Source organism: Pongo abelii, chromosome 4 (assembly GCF_028885655.2).
Source record: "Pongo abelii isolate AG06213 chromosome 4, NHGRI_mPonAbe1-v2.0_pri, whole genome shotgun sequence".
In the NCBI taxonomy this organism is placed as follows: domain Eukaryota; kingdom Metazoa; phylum Chordata; class Mammalia; order Primates; family Hominidae; genus Pongo; species Pongo abelii.
Window position 1 is genome coordinate 96,824,429 of NC_071989.2, and position 6,885 is coordinate 96,831,313.

General features: G+C 35.0%; 1 pseudogene; it reads right to left on the reverse strand.

Annotated features, from left to right (window-relative positions):
• Positions 1–5,222: 5,222 nt before the first annotated feature.
• LOC112133589 (U6 spliceosomal RNA) lies at positions 5,223–5,317 on the reverse strand (annotated as a pseudogene).
• Positions 5,318–6,885: the final 1,568 nt, after the last annotated feature.

The window sequence follows — 6,885 nt, forward strand, 5'->3', positions numbered from 1 at the left end:
AACATTTCTGGCAGTTTTTCAGGTTGAGCAAACCTTTAGATTCAAGACATTCTGCTGACGTGGCAGTCCTGATCCTCTCATCACGCTCATAACTGAACTTCAAGGGAACTCCTGGGTCTGTGGCTCTTTGCTTTGCCCTCTGAATTTGAGAGGCCTCATCTGGGGGCTTGTGATGACAGTCATTTCTCTACTGGTCTTTGCATGTGGCTCCACTCTCACACAGCTCACATACGGGGGGTTCATTACATTCTGTAACCGATTAGGATGGAATGGGCAGTTTAAATTCCTCATCCAAGAAGCACAGGAGTAGATTTTCCATGCCATGTACGTAAGAAGCTAAAACACAGGCCTGATCTTCTCAACACAGAAGGTAAAATCCTCAGAAGCCAGCATGGCTTTTGGAGATCTAGTCCTGACCATCAAGAGGGACAGTGATGGTAATCAGATATTTTTAATAGAGTTTGAAAACTCATTGAAAATGTGAATTTAGAGAGTACAATGTGGTCCTCATTTACAGAAGAAAACAAAAAGGGAAAATAAAGAGAATAGTAATGAATATTTATGAAGTTTTTATTATACATGGGTAAATACACAATTACCTGGTCTGTTACTGAAAATATTTTCATGAAGTATATGTTACTTTCCTATGGGACACTGAAGGAAATACACTATTGTGGCAGGGTGGGTAACTTGTTTATGATCTCAAAATTACTAGGTGGTAGAGACAGGATTTGAATCCAGGTTGGTCTGATTCTAAAGTTCACATTCTTAACCAGGATCAACAGGATTCACCCACAATCAGATGGTGGTTGAAGCAAGATTCCATTTGCTGGGTTCCTCCCTTCGCCTTCAAGGAAACTTCTCCTCCCTTTTGGTGGTCCCTATTCCCATCTACTGTCCCATTGTTCACAGGCCTTATTTTACCTCATCCTTGTCCACTCCCAGTAAAAATGTGAACTGAAAATAATACTAGCTAATGGTACTTCTCTGACACATGACTGTATTTTGGTAAAAATTAATACACAAATATGTCTCTAAGAGGAAAAAAATGTACTTCAGACAACACGGCCATTGGAGAATGTTGGAAGACATGTAAGGATTAAGAAACTGTGTCTTCCTAGAGAGGGACTTGGGGTCTGAGGAAACTCAGTGTTTTCTACTCAAATATTTGTACACAGATAAAATCAGTCTAAAATGAACCCGAAGAGCGTATTTGTAGGCAAAAGAACTCATGAACTAAATAGCTTAAGGGGGCTGGGCGCAGTGGCTTACACCTGTAATCCCAGCACTTTGGGAGGCCGAGGCGGGTGGATCGCTTCAGGTCAGGAGTTCGAGATCAGCCTTGCAACATGGCAAAACCCCTTCTCTACTAAAACTACAAAAATGAGCCAGCCATGGTGGTGGGCACCTGTAATCCCAGTTACTCTGGAAGCTGAGGCAAAAGAATCACTTGAACCCAGGAGGTGGAAGTTGCAGTGAGCCAAGATCATGCCACTGCACTCCAGCCTGGGTGACAGAATGAGACTTTGTCATAACTAACTAACTAACTAAATAAATAAATAGCTTAAGGGGAGAAACGTGGTCAGGGTGGGAAAGAATAAACCCTTTGCTTGGTGACACTAGGGTATTTTCTGAGGTTCTGAACTAATTATATAAAATCTTAGATTCTCTTCCTTCATTTCCATGCTATTCTATTGCAGTGGAAGAACTCAGAGTAGCTCACATGGCCTCAAAACACTCGCTTAAGAATGCATTTCTTCTCATTGCCCTTAAATAGAGCTGCTTCCTGCTCAAGAGGCAGAAATCTGCTGGCCCATGGTAAGATAATCACAAGTCTGCTTGAGATGACTTCTTCCCTATTGGTGATGATACAGAGCTCTTTATTTGAAAGCTAATATTTACTGACACTATCTTAGGGAACCCTAATATAAACTTGCTAAGTTTTCAAGTGTATAGAGAAAAAACTGTGAAGAAATAGTAAAATAATTTCTGAAAAATATCATAAAATAGAGAAAAAAATTATTGCCTATAATCTCAGTACTCTAATATACCAATTGATATACTTTGTAGGCTTCTAAGTTTTTTTCTGTGGATGTTTAACATATATATGTTACACAAATATACATATTTTTCACATGTATATGTTTACATATATATATATATATATATTTTTTTTTTTTTTTTTTTTTTTTTTGAAACAGAGTCCCACTCCATCAACCAGGCTGGAGTGCAGTGGTGCGATCTTGGTTCACTGTAAGCTCTGCCTCTTGGGCTCAAGTGATTCTCCTGCCTCACCCTCCCGAGTAGCTGGAATTACAGGCATGTGCCACCATGCCTGGCTAATTTTTATATTTTTAGTAGAGACAGGATTTCACCATGTTGGCCATGCTGGTCTCGAAATCCTGACCTCAAGTGATCCACCTGCCTCAGCTTCCCAAAGTGCTGGGATTACAAGTGTGAGCCCCCGTGCCTGGCCGTTTAACATAATTTTAATCATAACTAGTATTTTTTAAGTTTTTCTTTCTTTCTCTTAATATTATGCCATAGTCATTTTCTAGGATACTAAGCATTCTTCATTAATTAGGCTGAGAGTTTTTTTGGAGGGAAGGCTGGGTATAGATCTTCTTTTAAAAATTATTAATTAATTCTTATAATTAATACATAAGAATTGTACATATTTATGGGATACAGTGTATGTTTCAATGCATGTGTACATTGCGTAATGATCAAATCAGGGTAGTTACCATAGCTATCACTTTTTAATGCCAGTGTCATGCTTTTTCAGTTACTACAGCTTCAAAGTACATTTTGAGGTCAGGTAGTGTGATGCCTCCAGCTTCATTCTTTTCGCTCAGGATTGATTTGGTTATTCAGGGTATTTTGCATTTACATATGAATTTTAAGATTTTTTTTATTTCTTTGAAGAATACCATGGTATTTTGATGAAGATTGCCTTGAATCTGTAGATCCATGAGATAATATCAATATTTTAGCAATATTAATTCTTTTAATTCATGAATACAGAATATCTTTCCATTCATGTCTTCTTCAATTTCTGTCATCAAAATCTTATAGTTTTCATTGTAGGGATCTCTTACCTTCTTGGTTAAGTTTATTCCTAAATATTTTATTTATTTTATACCTATTGTAAATGGAATGCTTTCTTGATTTCTTTTTTAGATTGTTCGCTATTGGGGTATAGAAATGCTGTCAATTTTTGTATGGTGATTTTGTATGCTTGAACTTTACTAAATTGTGTTGTTTTTAAATGACATATATGTCCTATCATACATCGAAATGCATGAATTACCTTCTTGTAGGCATTGCACAAATGACAACATAGTCCAGCTACAGATTTTAAATATTACTCAGATTTTGTACATGCTACATTGTAACTCTCAGCGGATGGTTAACATCATCACATTTCTAATGTATCACGATCCTGTTATTTAATTATACTTAAAACTTGGATTCATCAAAACTGGTATTTAGAAAAAGAACAAATATAATTGACATGAGACATCCAAGTAAATAATCATTGAATTTAGATATTTTTGAAGGTTGCTTAGATTTCTGTTCTACAATTTTGCTGAGAATTTATTTTACACTAAGGAATGTCTTTGGGTTATTTGCAGCTGTTGTGGCCTGGCCTTGCCCCATTAGTGGTGATCTGTGGGAAGAGAAGGAGACAAATTGTGACACTGTCCCTTATCAAAGGACCACACAGTTGTTCGCCACGTTGACTCCATGATGGATAGTTATCTTGAGGCTTGATGGACATAAGGCTAAAAGTTCAGAGAAAAAGAGTGCAGGATCCCAGTAGCTCCTTGCTATTGACACTTACTTGATAATGTGGGTTTAATCAATCTTCTTTATTGTCTTTAGCTTCAATTTTGTTTTCTTTTCCAGCTTCATTTTTCCCACCTCATCATGTTGACATGCCAAAAAAAAAGTCTAAAGAGAAAAAAGACAAAAACTTCTGTTGTTGTGAAAATACTGGAGACAGTTGCAGTCCTATAACACATATTCTTTGTACAAAACATTTTCTGTGCATAACATGTGAACATATATATTTGTTTTAAGTTTTAATCTGATGAGTTGTTAGAGAAAGAAAAGTAGATTTTTATGATCAAAAGTTGAATAACAATATTTACCTTGAGGAAAGATATTGTTCTTAAAGTATTTTGTTTGCTTTTTTTAGTGACCAAAGAATTTTATTCATTTTAATGTTTATGGACATGATATTCTAATTTTAAGTTTAGCATACAGTGCATGAAGCCCATCTGACAAGGAATTAATAACCAGAATATCTAAGGAGCTCAAACAACTCTATAACAGGAAAAAAATCTGATAATCTGATCAAAAAAAGGGCAAAAGATTTCAATATATTTTGTTTGCTTTTGAGAAGCAGCACATTATCAATTATTGATCATTCAATTTTACATGTTTCCTAAACATTTGCTTTAGTTTAATATCTAGTTTATTAGATATTACATTGAAATAATTACTTCTGTATCCAAATATGGTGAATTTTTATTTGGTTGTCAGAGATTGATAAATTAACTTAAAACCGACTGCTTCTGCCATGACTGAATTCTTCAAACAGAAGAATAGAAGGGGAAAGTCCCTGTGTTTTTTATGAACTTTTTGTTTGTTTTAATTTTTATTTTCCTTATAAGTTCTGGGGTACATGTGCAGGATGTGCAGGTTTGTTACATAGGTAAACGTGTGCCATGGTGGTTTGCTGCACCTATCAACCCATCACCTAGGTATTAAGCTCAGCATGTATTGGCTACTTTTCCTAATGCTGTCTCCCTTCTCCCACTCCATCCCCTGACAGGCCCCAGTATGTGTTGTTCCCCTCCCGTGTCCATGTGTTCTCTCTGTTCAGCTCCCACTTATAATTGAGAACGTGCAGTGCTTTTCATGAAATTTTATTTCCCCACTTAGTACATGGGATGGATGGGAGAAATAATATATTTTTTACAATTTTTTTTTAGTATTTGAGAACATTTTTGTCAGCTTTATTGAGCTATAACTTACACAAAATAAAATTCACCAATTTTGAGAGTACAATTTGATGAGTTTTAACAAATGTATACAGTCATATTACCACTACTAGAATCATGATATGGAACATTTCCATTACCACCCCAAACTTTCATTGTGTCCCTTTGTAGTCTTTACCCTGACCCACAGTCCCTGGCTGCTGGTATCTACTGAAAAATGTGGATGATTGTACACATTTACATATCGTCCATGTACAAATGCCATGCTAATCTTCTCTGTATTATTGCTATTGTGCTGCCCATATGGGTGCTTAAAAAATTTTTAGAAGTAAGACCCATGGCTGTATATTAATTTGTTATTTTTTTGTAGCATTCATTTAGTAAATCTTCTAAGATGCTATTTCTAATAGTAGGTTAGAAATATACTGTCAGCCCTCTCAGAAAAGAAAAGTCAGCAGTTTCATGCCATGCACAGCATAATATAAAGCTTGAGATACTGCCTGGTCTCATGTCCAACTCATATCTCTTTTTGAAGCATTGAGGTATTAATTAATAACTAGATTTACTTAGTCACCTAGTATTTTTTTCTTAGTCATCTAATAATAGTTGCATTGCTGAGTTTTTGAAACCAAAAGTTGATTACTCGATGCCTAAGTTAACCACTTTGTTATATTTTTTTGAAAGTTAGAAGGCACAAAGAACTGATGAAATACAGCTTCTAAAGTGTAGAAGAGAAAAGAAAGGCAATTTAATTTACCCTTCTGGTTTGGTAAATGACTAAAAAGAAGGAAACAATAAGTGTGTGAAAATTGCTGTATATACCCTCGGCTGACAGTTTTGTTTTTTTTCATTATAGGTGAAGAGATTTTAAGTGTAAGAGCACCGTTCATTGTGTACAAATACAAAGCATTCTTATTGTTGGGCATAATCAGTACACATACACTACACTGTGTAGATAATTTTAGTCATAATGAATATAGCATTTCAGTTATTAGATTGAGAAGTTTTTTCAACTAAAAATAGGTGAGTATAAATGAAACCAGAATACATGTGTGTGCGCCCATGAAATTGGAAATGAATGAGAATCTGCTATAAATACTTGTTGTGCTCATATCTTAAAGTATGACTGTACCATTTAGTTACTTGCAGTCATTTGTGTCTGGCTGTTTTAAAGAAGTTTTCTACTAAGAAAATATGAAAATATTAAATATCAATATTGAAATATTAATAAGGTATTGATATTTTGCTGATATGTTAAATGTATCATATTGCAGTAGAGATACAATTGTTTACAGTGTAGATTTCAAAACAAATTTTTAATACATCACTTGCAAAACAAATTATTTAATGAAAGATGGGGAGCAGCTATAGAGTGAAAGAAACAATTTTTGAAAACATTTTTTTAACTTCTATGCATTTTTATTTTACTTCTATCTGTTTACCTCTTTCTATTTATAAGGCACATCCTCCAAATAATCCCTAGAGATTTACATTCTTTCTTTGGCAATCACAAATAGAAAATGTCAGCTACACAAGAGTGAGAACTTATATTACCTTTCTAGAGTTATTTAGAAAAGGAGTGAAATTTAATTTGCATTACTCTTTGTGTACATATTCCGAAAGAGCTTACTCCCTGAACCTCAAATCTCTAAACTCAGGATTTCCTAGTGATTTGAGACTTATAAGAAGCTCAAAGTGTTTGAGAACTCCAGAGAAAGCTTACTCCTATTATTTTCTCATTAAAATGCAGGAGCCCCAAGGGATGCAGTTTTATACAGATAAATTTTAGATAAATATCTGAACTTCTGGGCATATTTGAACCCCGTTATGAGTCACGCACAGTTCTGTCAACTCTAGTTAGAACCCAAAGTATAAT